The sequence below is a fragment of the Sinocyclocheilus grahami genome, unplaced genomic scaffold, assembly GCF_001515645.1.
Source record: "Sinocyclocheilus grahami isolate Dianchi unplaced genomic scaffold, SAMN03320097.WGS_v1.1 scaffold1078.1, whole genome shotgun sequence".
NCBI classification, from domain to species: Eukaryota; Metazoa; Chordata; class Actinopteri; order Cypriniformes; family Cyprinidae; genus Sinocyclocheilus; species Sinocyclocheilus grahami.
Genome location: NW_015506257.1, coordinates 273120 through 286874, shown reverse-complemented (window position 1 = coordinate 286874; position 13755 = coordinate 273120). Strand labels below are relative to the sequence as shown.

At 36.6% G+C, this 13755-nt stretch overlaps 1 pseudogene; it reads right to left on the bottom strand.

The window, feature by feature from the left end:
- The window catches only part of LOC107566475 (merlin-like), a 47895-nt pseudogene that overhangs the window by 496 nt on the left and 33644 nt on the right, over window positions 1–13755 (bottom strand).

Here is a 13755-nt window from a genome sequence, read left to right as displayed (position 1 = left end):
TATATATATATATATATATATATATATATATATATATATATATATATATATATATATATATATATATATATATATATATATATATAGAAATCAATACTTTTATTCAGCAAGATTCAATTAAATTGACTAAAAGTGACAGTTAAAGACATTTGTTATGCTAAAAATTTTTTATCAAAGAATCCTAAAAATAAATGTATTATGATTACCCCAAATATAGTATGCAGGACAACTGTTTTAGTTAGGGTTGCCAACAGCTTACAATAAGCATGATAAACCTCACAATTACTGAAGATGATTAAATGTCAAAATTCCGAGGTTTCTTCCGAGGCAAGGGAGGCAGTGCCTCAAAAAATTGGATGAGAAAAATAAAATAAAATAAAAACGCAAATATTAAAACACTAAATCAATTCTATAAATTACTATTTTAACTTTGACAGCTATAGTTTTTAATTATTTATGCTCATGCCATGAGAAGCAATAGACATGTATGACATGTTCAATATCTCGGAGTCATGCAAAATTCATAGCGAGAGAGAGTGAAGTAGAGAGAGTGAAGTAGAGAGAGAGCGATGGGAGCATATGTGTCTCTGATCAGCTGTCACTGGTCTGTGTGCACACTGACAGTGATGTTAAAAGACACTTTAAGACAGAATCCCTCATGAAAAACTTGTGTAAACAAACAAGAAGAGACGGAAGAGAGATACAGAGACGGGGAAATTATGAAATTAATGCTATATGAAGATGGTACATCTCTGCTTCATTAATGAATCATTCTGAGGGAATTTAAGGAATGAGGACTGCTCAGTGGTTATCGCACATTCTCCAGACATCTTGAGTTATAAATGTCATTATAAATATACTGTTCAAAATGAAAACATAGGCTAGGTATTTGGACTCTGTGGTTTTAAAGCATTAGTGGATCATGTTCATTTTTAATGTGATGAATACACCGGTGGTTACTCTGCTTAAGGAGAACACAAAAAAAACACCTCGAGACCAGCTGGTTAGAAGTAATTGCAAAAATGACTCCGAAAAGTGCAATAGGAGTGCAGACAGCGAAGGTCATTTAATCTGCCACTGATAACGGCCAGACACTGCAGTTGAGTATGAATGTCTACTGGCAATTGAAATTACAGAAACATGGTGGCCTCCAGCAATTTAATCACTGTCGGTATGAACGCTGCAATGACTATGAGGAATAGCTTTTTTTTTTTTTTTTTTAGAAAGCAACTTTTATCTAAAGCAGGGGTAGGCAAGTTCGGTCCTAGAGAGCCGCAGTCCTGCAGAGTTCAGCTCCAACCCTAATCAAACACACCTGAACAAGCTAATCAATGTCTTCAGGATTACTAAGGCTATAGGCAGGTGAGGTTTTTTTTTTCAGGGTTGGAGCTGAACTCTGCAGGACTGCGGCTCTCTAGGACCGAACTTGCCTACCCCTGATCTAAAGCAACTACAAGCATACTATCTACAGGAACAATCGGCTCGGTCACTGTTAGGGAAACAGTGCAGCTCTCCAATTCATGAGTTTCCCTACCAGAGTTTAAAGGGGTCATATGATGCTGCTAAAAAGAACATTATTTTGTGTATTTGGTGTAATGAAATGTGTTTATGCGGTTTAAAGTAAAAAAAAAACATTATTTTCCACATACTGTACATTATTTTATTAGTGTGCGCTGAGGCCGGGATAGAGTGAGCTGAGGCGGCAGGGTCGAGAACGGCACAGCCGGCGGATCCGACGAATGGAAAATGTTTTCCATGTTTCTTAAAGTCTATTAAGTCTCTTATGCTCACCAAGGCTGCATTTATTTAAATTTAAAAAACACAGTAAAAACAGTAATATTGCAAAATAATATTACAATTTAAAATAACAGTTTTTTTTATTTGAATATATTTTAAAATGCAATTTATTTCTGTGATGGCAAAGATTCAATTTCAGTAGCCATTACTCCAGTGTCACATGATCCTTCAGAAATCTTTCTAATATGCTAATTTGGTGCACAAGGAACATTTCATATTATTATCAATGTTGAAAACAGTGTTGCTTAATATCTTTATGGAAACTGTGATAAAGTTCAAAAGAACAGAATTCATTTTGATATTATTATGAAATGTTTTGTAACATGTCATTAATAAATGTCTGTAAAGTTTGATAAAGTTTTAATGCATCTTTGCTGGAAAAGTATTAATTTCTTTCAAAAAAAATTTCACTGACCCCGGCCACATTTTTGAATGGTAGTCACTAGTGTATAATAGGTGAAATGTTGTATCCTTTAAAAGCCAAAAATCCCTCTCCCAAATGAGTATAGAACGAGTAGCTTCCTAAAAAACACTTTCAAGGAGAGAAAAATACATCAATATCAATGCTTGGGGTCTCTGCAGGTTAATCGACTTTTAACTTCTACTTATCCATAATTCAGTACAATTAACAAAGGAACGCTTAGACACTTACGTGCCCACCGCTTCGCTGGGGATTTTGATAGATTACTACATAAACACATTGAGGGAACAGGTGAGCCTGTCATTGCATTTAGACTCTCACTACATCTCTGTCCCTCAGGCTATAGCTAGCAGCGGGACACACCAGGCTATGGAGAAAACACAGCCACGGCCATTAATCACTCCACCAGTGTGACCTGGAAAGCCAGCGACCCTTGTCACTTTGCTCCAAGGTCCAGTGCTCAAACTACCTGACCAAGGGTGATTTACAACAAGTCGGACAGTGTCCCAATACAGGGCTCTGATGCAGGCTCAGCATCAGCTAAGAAAACAACAGCTGTCGAAGGGTGTAAGACCGAGCTGGATTTTCTAGCTGCTGTTAGCATGAGAGCTGAAAAACCATTCCCCCCAAAGTGTCCAGTTCGATTTGCTCAAGCTCCGCTTCAATTAGACAATCACATCAAGGCAGACTGACTGAACACATGGAGGGCACTCCATCCATCCAAACAACCGATCACAACACAGGAATCAATTAGCGTAGCACTAATGAGACAATTTCACACACTGCAGGAAAAGATTCTATGGCTAAAATGGAGCTTTTAATCTACCGTTTCATAAGGCTTGATGAAAACTTAGATGAGGCTTTCAGAAAGAATATGAATAAATACTTTTTGGATTACTGGTGCTCGTTAGCATGACTAACCGTATGATAAGGATCATATTTCATAGGAACTAGCCCTTCTGAGAAATGGTGCCACAACACAGAGATGCTATATACTTAGTGAACATGTATGTCAATTTACAACATCATACCCATCTGAGACACAACTTCCAATATTTCACAACTTGGATATGGATTCAGAACACTTCTGTATGTTGTAAGAAGCTGAACCTTAAGATTTGACCATATTTGAGTATTGGACTACAATGTATTTAACAAAACCTGAAGGGGTGATAATAGTGTCTTTGCTGCTATTTGATGATGTTAAGATATTTAATATTTGAGTGACTTCTTTTTCTTCACAGCAACTGACAAACTCTTGAACTCTCCAGGCCCAGTTTCCTTTTTCAGAGGTTTTTTTTTTTTTTTAAATCGAGTGCATTTCAGTTAACAGCCCAAACATTCATGAAATATTTTTAAAACTCTTATTAACTGCTATTTTCTTCTTATTTCCTAATTTAAGAATAAAGTTAAGAATATTTTGTATTCCCCAAAACATTTAAGAATGTCCCTATATTTTTTTTTTAAGAAAAGACCCACAGATAAAAAAATAAAAATAAAATAAAGAGTCTTAATACAGCTCAGTGACTTTGGAGCCAGCAGCTGTTGTGCTCAAGTTCCCCACTACTTTCATGTCATCTCTCAACTATTATTTAAAAAAAATATATTAAAGAAACGCAAAATATAAAAGAAAAAAATAGAGCTCAATGGCATTTTAGGTAGTTTCAGCTTTAGCGTGAGTTTTAACAGTCTAAAAGCTATGTCTGGCTTTGTGTAAGATGCATTTAACCCACCTTTTTAAAGTTGCTCTGCTTGCTGGTGCCTTTCTCAGAATTCTCATTATGTAGGATGTCTAGAGGCGTTTCTCGCTCCTTTAGCTTTAATGACTCAATCTCGGTCTTCAGTTCATTTAGCTGCTCCTGAAGGTGTTTGCTCTTCTCCATATACTCGACCCTGCCAAACAGGACAGACGTATCATGTAACAATGCTGCTCTCTTGGTCTCCATCTGTTTTAAGGCCTATTTTTGTCCTTTTGTCACTTCCTTGTTTTGGTGTGAATAGGCATTTGTTGAAAACTAACACTACTGTTCAAGTTTGGGGTTGGTAAGATAAATGTTAGTCTCTTGCTCCTCATTGATCAAAAACTCAGTAAAAACGTATTATGAAATTCTTATTATAAAACCTATTATAAAACAACTGTTTTCTATTGTAATATATTTTCAAGTGCAATTTATTCCTGTGATATTTCTTTAATATAATCTTAATTCCTGTGGAGTTTTCAGCATCAGGATGGACTGATGCTGCACTCACTTCTCTTTCTCGATCTCCATGGTCAGACGTTTCATGTCTGTGTCTTTGAAGTCAAAACTCAGGTTCTCCATGCTGAAGTTGAAGTTAGGGCCATCAGGAGGAAGAGTGTTGGCAGACAACGGCACAGGCTGTGTAGTGAAAGAGAGAAAAAGGAAGAGAAGGAACAAGAAAAAACATGTGCAAATAAGCTGACTGGGCTATATAAAGATCAATGTACAAATAATAATTAAGCAACATTACATAATTAGTAGTTCTGTACCAAACATCCCAATATTAAAATACTAAATATTAAAACTTGATGCATTAGCATCATTCGAATAAATGAAATGAAAACTTGATATTAACTTCTAGTCAAATCACAATGTTCAAAATCAAATAAGATAATCGGATCTGTTAGATTGCAATAATGCTATATACATATAGTAACATAGTGCATGACCAAGTGAAACAAGCTTCTTCTTTTTTTTTTATTACATAAAATGTTCACTAATTAGAAGAATTATGCAAAGAATGGGTAAGAAAGTAAATGAGTTGACCCCAATTTTGATTTCATGTAAGCCTAACATACTGCGTCGAGTCACCTTTTATTTCTATAGCGCTTTATACAATAGTGATTTTTTTTTTCAAAGCAGCATTTCACAGTATTAAACATTAAAGTGAAAGAACCAATGATGCAAACTTCAAAAATGAAGCAAATCCAAAATTCTGCTACAAAGCAGCTGTAGAAAGACATTTAACTGTAACATTTCACTGGTCAACCTGACGTTCAGAGAGGCGACTAGGAATTCAAGCACCTAGTATGAGATTTTGAAAAACTGCCTTAATTTGCGTAAGGCGGATGACTTATCTAAACAAAGTCAAGATTTTGATTTTTAGTTGGATTTTGTCAAAAGACCAAAGGAGGCTTCAGAGTATTAAAAAAACACTTCAAAATGCTCTGTAAGACATCAATACCTGCAAACAGCGGCAACGCTTTGAAATGAACTCCTGGATTTTTAAGTGGTCGAACAGATCTAACATTAGCCACCCATAGGAAAGAGCTAATGTTTGAAATGATACGCTGACCTCCAATCACCCCTAACTCACCGTGCATGTAAAATGTGCGGATGAGCTGCCAGTTGGATTTTCAAGAGTATCTGCAAAGCTTCAAAGAGCGGAAGAGCTCAGCTCCCAAGTGCTAGGGCTAATAATTAGGGAACTCATCGTTATAGCACTGAAATGTGGTTTCCAGGTAGAAAAATGTCCACCTTGGGGACATTTGTGTAGGAAAAAAGCTAATTTTCTGACCTCAATTATATCTATTATCTATATACGAGGCTTAGGACAATCCCTCAACAGTCGTCTATTTGAATCAGATATGAAGTCATCATGGGCATTCGAACCTCTGGCAGATATTCACAAAGCATTTAATGGAGGTATTTAAGGTAACTGCGGTCTCTTGCTAACAGTTTCCCTTTAAATAGGAAGACATTCCGAACTCTGAATTGTAATCCAATTTAGAGAAGCTTTACAACCAGGTCATGCAATTCCTGGGACCCTAGAAGGCTACCTAACCATTTATTTTTTTAAGTTGGACAGCCTAATATGAATAGAAATATTCCATCTAGATTGCATTAAGGTGGTTATTGCGAGGCTAAAACACTCTTAAAGGTTTTCCTGGACGAGAGGGGAACATTTACTTGAGAGTAATGGAATGGTTGTCTGATGCAACTTTTGTTTAAATAAATTATCTTGACATTGACAAATGGCCAAGAGGCTAAATCAGACTAGCGTAAAAGTAAAAAAAAAAAAATTCTTACAGATAAAAGTGGACTGGATTCGGACTCCAGCTTGATTTAGAATGACAAGTGTTGATGTAACGTCATCTGTGGAGATGTTGGAGAACGCCGTGGGGGAGCGTTTTGGTAAGGGATGGGTGATTACCGAGTATGCCGATTTGCTGGTGATCTCCAGCAGTTTGTTTTTGGCTTTGCGCTCTGATTCTTTTGCCTCCTGCAGGTCCTGTTTCAGCTGGTCGGCCTCTTTTGCCCTGAGGAGAATAGATACATGGGTTACTCACTCAAGGTTTGAACCCTTTGAAGTGGACACAGTGCTGGGATCTCCAAAGCACAAATTCAGCTGGAAATGAAAAAAATGGATGCTCAGATCAGCAGAAAATTTAGACTTTCACAGGCACCAAATCAAACAGCTCCCAGCATGCACATCAACAGAGTGCCAAATACTAAGTAAAGGCCCAGCAGATAGGTTTGAGAAGGAAGCTGTGAGAGGAAGATCTGGGATGTCTTTTATGATGCATGTTCACATACTGAGTTTTGAATAATAAATCATAGGTGCTGCTTGTATTTAGCCAATGCTTTTAATCCAAACTTATTTTTAATAGACAAACAAACTAAATAAAAGATATTGGGAAAAAAAATGTTTTAAAAAAAATCTATGCCTTGCTGCTATTTTGTCATGTCAGTGCTAAGGTCTTCTTGGTGGTCCCTAAGGTTTTCTTTCTGGCCAGGTTATTAGTATTGTTTCTATAATATTCTAGTATTTATTAATATTTGGAATTAGCTTTTATTTTCAGTTTTCACTTTAATTTTAATCTAAGTTTTTCATAAAGTTTCATTTTGTTGTGTTTTTGTCATTTGTACTAGTTTTTATAGTTCTATTTGGCTTTAATTTACTTCAATTCTAGTTAGTGATTTTAGTGTTTCAACTTAATGAAAATTTGAAATGTAACTGAAATAAGTTTGTTTAAATTTTTTATCTCTATATACTGTATATACTGTATATATATAGAGAGAGAGAGAGAAGGCGCATTTCCATTACAGATTTGCACAAAACTTTGGCGATATTTTATAAATGTCGATAAAAAAGTATTGCGAAATAACGGTGTTTCCATTAACTGATGTTATGCGACTAAAACAATTTTTTCCTCTTGCGATAAGTCATGGCAACGGATTTTGATGGGATTTTGTCTACACTAGGCATTATATTTAATCGAAGGAGGCGTATGCGTGTATCTTGACAGAAGCAGTGTGGAGAGTAGCTTCTGGGACGTGCTGTGGCGCGACTGGTAACACAAGCGTTGACTAGAGTGGCCGCGATCAGCTCCGGTGGCCGTTTCGGAGCCGTAACGCGCCGCAGACGTGTGCAGTGTAAATAGTCTAAGCATTAATGGCAGGGAAAGCCCCTTATACTTGAGAGCATCCACATATGAAGTGTTTCTTGGAGGTTATAGTACATTGCGGAATGATCATATGACTTTTTACGTACACCATGTGACCTGTTAATGCGAAAAAAAAAACATTTCCATTGCAGTTTTGCGAAATATCCCTTTTTCGAATTGCCTGAAAAACCACCTCATGAGAGCATAACTTTTTTGCGATATACTGTATATGGGCGTTTTGCAAAATTGACGTTTTTCAATTCGCGCAATTTGAAGGGTAATGGAAACGCAGCTAGAGAGAGAGAGAAAAATGTAAAAACTTATCATCCTTATTTTTTATTTCAGAAATTCAAAGTTGAAGTCAAATTATGATTTTATCAATTTTTATATTTAATTGTATATTTTCAGAAAAGAATGATACACTTAAAATAGCACCCACTTGGCTATTTAAAAGACAACACAAAAAAAATATGACAGTAAAAATAACTTTTCAACCACAATTAAATTATCTTTTATTATTTAACCACTGGTAGACAACTAAATATTATTATTTAAACACTAAATGTGTAATTTGACATAGGCTATCACCATGTCAAGCAGCCATCTGATAAAAGAATATCTAAATAAATAGGCAGAGTGAGAGTGTGCGTGTGTGTGTATATAAGAGTTGTTACCTCCTTTCAGACTCTTCTGCCATCTTGAGTGCAAGCATCTCAGCCTCTAGCATCTTCTGTTCCATGAGTCTCTTCTCCTCCTCAGTGCGAATGGCTGTCACCATTATAAAGAGTAATTCAGAGCATGATGAGTCCTCAGTGCTCCTAAAGGATCTTCTAAGAGCAGCTGGTGTGGGCAAATGCTCACCAACCTTAATACGCTGTATCTCCTGTTCAGCCTCATCCGCTTTCTGAGCCAACAGCTTGGCCTCCTCCCATTTGTGCCTTCTCCGCCAACAGATCTGCAGTCTCCTCCGAACGTAACTGAGAACACAGAGACCACACGCTTTGTAAAGATGCACATCGTCATTTTGCTTCATTTGATGCCCTTGTTAATTAACAGCATTAGACGGTAAAAGTTCAGCATATTATGCCAATGAAGCATTATTAATAATGTAAGCTATCTATAGACTTAAATTTTGCTGTTTTTCTTGTTTCCACACCATTTGTGTAACACCGCACATATTGTTTTTACATAAAGCTCAGTCTAACACACTGATGTTATTTGCATCACAGAAATCGTGTCACTAGGTCAGTCTTTTCTTCCCAAATATATCTCTCAAAACAGATCTACTTTTGGCAAGGAAAGTGAAAAAACCCTCATACATATTTGAGAGAGCAAGAGAAAGAGAACATAGGACTGGCAAGGATATGAAACTCATTAAAAATAATAAGACCAGTGCTAGTCTGAGCCCTGCATGTTAATTATTTGAATTAGCGTTATGCTGAGCATGGATGGTGAATTATTAGGAGAAATGCATATGTCAGTTGTACTCACACTTTTATCAGTTTAAGAGCCGAATGTTTTTTGCTTGCAAGAGCCAAAACACCCTCAGAATGTGAACTGAACACTGAGTCTTAAAATGTCATGTGAAAGTACAGAGATAAAACAGAAATATAGCCTTAAGAATATTATCATATGCAATAATAAAGTACATTTATTAATATTTAGGTGGGATGGGTCCCAAAAGAAACAAAACTTTAAATGCAAATTTGACTTAGACCTTAAAGTGGCTAATCTGTAAATGTTCAGATTTTGATTTAGAATATTACTTACGGATTATGATTTGTAATTTATAAAAATAATAATTGTATAATTATTATTAATGTACTGGTACTTTTGACATCCCTAGATGTTGCGCCAGGTTAATTATGATTGACTGGCCAGTGATAATAAAAACAGGTAACAACTAAAACAGACAAAAACACCTACAGAACAATTTATGGGGGGGAAAAAACACCACAACATCACCAAGAACAGTATGAGCCTCATACGCCAAGGGCTGAGTACAAGTATAGATATTGTGTGCTCTAGCAAGCACTCAAGCGATTAGAGTAATTATATTTAGTGTGGGTGACGTTTTAGTTTCTCACCAGAGTTTCATTGGCCATGTGAGCTTCATCTTGTAACTGAATCAATCTCCTCTCCAGTTCATCACAAGCTCTTTCTGCCTCCTTACGCAATTGTTTCTCCCTCTCCAGCCTCTGCCGCTCGATCTACAGAAAGGTGCAAAAAGCTCATCCATATTTCACCAGGATTGCAGCACTGCTAAATGTGTTTAGTAGATCACAAATCCAGCACCTGGTTAAAGGTGCCTAGAGGCGCAACAGGAAAATCAATGAAAATGGTGACCATGAAGTCTTAAGATTTGCCTGACACTTCCCAAGCTCTCCAAAAACAAGATAATAGTTTCCCAAAACTGCAATCATTCATAAGAATATTTCTACACATATATTACTGTTCAAAAGTTTTTTCCCCCCAGAAAGGAAGAATTAAACTGATCAAACGTGACAGTAAAGACTTGTTACAAAAGATTTATAATCCAAATAAATGCTGAAAGACTTTTCAAAAACATAAAAAAAAAATCTTACAGACTCCAAACGTTTGAAGAGTAATAGTGTGTTACTTAAATTATAAAGAACCATCAGGGCTATGAAAAATTAATTTGAATGCTTGTTTCTCTACTATATTGAATATTGCTATCTAGAACTAGCTACCAGATTTTAAAAAAATAATAATAAAAATTATTTTCTCTTTTTGTGTTCTCTTCTTATCTTTATTCCTTAATTGTTTTCTCCTTTTATATTTCTCTATGTGCTATTTTATGGTCTTTCCTTTCAACTTTGTTTGCTTTTCTTTTCTTTTGATCCTGTAAGACAGGAGCTCATTGAAAATCAGAGCCCAGAAAACAAAGTTTTTTTTTTTCGTTTTTTTTTTTGCATCTTCATCTGCTGGACTTCCAAAGAATCAACTCGGCGTCTCCTCATGAAGAGATCATGGCTCCCGATGCACAGCTGAAGAATCTTCAAACACACCAAAAATTGCTTTATCAAAAGCTTCACAAAAAAAAGGCAATTCTGACATAATTTATCCTCATGTTGTTGTATGACCTGTATGACTTTTTAATGACTGAAACTTCAGTCCGTGTCTCACAAACGGCTTCAGAATAAAATATGGCTTCAGAAAACTTGGCATATAAATGAGCTGTTAGTTGAAGGGACCATTTTATGATGGTTTTATATAGTCATTGTTTGGAAAAGAGCACTATAGGCATTGAGCTAAATTCTCCTTTTGTCCTTCACTGCAGAACTAAAATCATACCCGTTTGGAGTGAATAAATAAATGACAGAATTTTCAATTCTGGGTGAACTATTCCTTTAACTAAAACATGACAGCATCTCTAAATTAATGGCATAAAGATTTATTAAACCTACAATCTTCTGGCAAACAGCCTAGATCTTAAACCACCATACCACACCACAGTGGGCTTGTGAAGATCAATTTGAAATTACTCACTGCGTTACATCACGAAACACTCACCAGTTTATTGACTCTGAGTTCTGAGTTGAATTTGAAGACATCTGCCCTCTTATCCAAGGGTTTAATGGCAAACTGAAGACTATCATGATCACATTGCAACAGCTATTCAGAGTGAAACAGAAGTCACATGACTAATGAAGTTTCAAGCAGGGTGGACACCGAAGGAAGTGTGAGATTTAAGTGATGATTTAAGTTAAAGGTGATTAGGTCACAAATAATAAAAGGTTTGGTAACACTTTACTTGAAGGGGTGTGCATAAGACTGACATGATACCTTCATAATCATAACATGATATATGTCATGAATATGAAGGAGGTTTTATGCATGTTTATGACAACTGTCATTAAGTGTCATTCGCTCAGTTATGTAATTTTTAATGCAAAGATGACATTGTTTGAGATGTCTTTGTTATGGGCTATGGTTAGGGGGAGGGGTGGGGTTAGGTCAAATAATGTCATATTTGCATTAAAAATGACATAACTGAGCGAATGACACTTAATGACAGTTGTCGTAAACATGCATAAAACCTCCTTCATATTCATGACATATATCATGTCATGATTATGAAGGTGTCACGTCAGTCTTATGCACACCCCTTCAAGTAAAGTGTAACCAAAGGTTTGATTATTAAAGGTATACAATAATAAAAGAGTTTGGCTGTCTGGAGTTCTACCTCAGATTGTTACTGCCATACAGCAGCAGAGGCATTTCTTACCCTAATGGAAAAGTAATTGACCCCATACATCTCCAGATCCTGAGCTATTTTTAAATACTCCATCTCAGCTTCATCTCTGCAGCACAAAATAACAAACAAAATCGTGGGAGGGAGGACAGGAGGGAGACAGAAGGGGAGAAAGGGAGAAAGAGAATAAATTAGACACAAAATAAAATCTATTCCACCGCAGGGCGTTAATGAGACTCGACTAACTTGGAGTGCAGAAACTAGAGGTCACACAGTATGTCTTACAGTAACTGAATGTGGCAATAAACACAAACACACACATACTCACCAATTAAAAATATAATCCTACTAAAAATTAGATTTTTAGCCAGATTTTTACCCCCTTTCTTATTCTCATGCGTCTGCAAGCAACTTGCCTTGTCTGACCACATTTACCAAGAGCAGACAGCACAAAATGAGTGAGGAGCCGCTCGTACAGGATGTGTTTGCGCTTTCAAAAACAGTCAGTATTTCAAAGCTGATCTACTTTTAAACTTGTTTTTAAGACATGCTGTCTTAAAAACAGCCAAAGACATCAGTCTGCATCTGTACATATATCAACAACAATTAAATAAATACAAATAAATAGAAGAAAAAAAATACAGTTAAAAAAACTAAAATAAAAAAAAATAAATAAAAAAATAAATAAATTGATGAAATATAAGAACATGTTCTCTGTGAATGACCCTGTCTACCTTGAACAAAAAACAATAATAAAATACCTAAATAAAAAAAATTATATAAATACGTTTAAAAAACAAACAAAAAAATAACAAAATAATAATAGAAAACAAAAATAAAAAATAAACTAATTCAATGAATTAAAATAAACAAATAATTAAACAAAAATACATAACAGACAAAATATAAAAACATTGTGTTAACGGCCCCTTAACTCTACCTTGGACAGAATTAATGATAACATTACAGAAAGTGGCTTTAGAAGTCAATATATTTGTTTCTTTTATTTTTAATGTCCATTCAATGCTTTATGCATCTACCACAACAGTGTAGGCTAATGCCATTGAATTATCATTAATTGGAGGCTTTTCAGAGCAAACACAGATATATGGAAAAACTTTAATTATTTTGCATATCATATTTCAATTTAAATGTATCAACGGACAACCCTAATTTGAAGATTTCATTAAAACAAAAAAGTGTGTTATTTACATACTTTTAAAGAATCATTTACATATAGTTATTGTGGCGAGGGGGGCGTGGTTTAGCGGAGTCTGCAGCGGGAGAGAGCGGTCGGAGACGAGCGGTGAGTAAGTAGATCAAGTGCATGATGACATTCACCAGCTTCTTGTTTCAGTGATTGGCCTGGAGAGATCGTAAAAAGTCTCAGGGGGAACAGAGAGGGGGAGAGGCAGACTGAGGACTCGTGTGGAAGAGACTGTGGCCTGGGCATAAAGATACGCAGAAGTGCTATATAAGTTTTGCTTGTTTTGCAGCGCCAGAGCGCCTGCCTGTATTCGCTGTTCCTACGGGACGCCTAATAAATTACCCAAGCCTCAGTCACGCTGACTCTGACTTCTTCCTTCCCTACTAAAGAACCTCAATACACTGGTGCCGAAACCCGGGAGGAAGTCCGGCCGCTGCCATCATGCAGTCACCGCCAAGTTCGCCGTTTGCGGAAGTGATCCAATCGCTCGCCGGCCTCCATCAAGAGCAGCATCAGGCATTGCTGGAGATGCGGGACGACCAGGAGCGTCGGTTCCGTGCGCTGATGCAGGCGCAACAGGAGGACCGGGAGCTGTTCCGGAGCTGGGTGGACCAGGAGGGTCGGGAAGTCGGGCCGACATCGAAGACCACCGTCGGCCTCCCGCAGCTGCCCCTGAACAAAATGGGACCACAGGACGATCCAGAGGC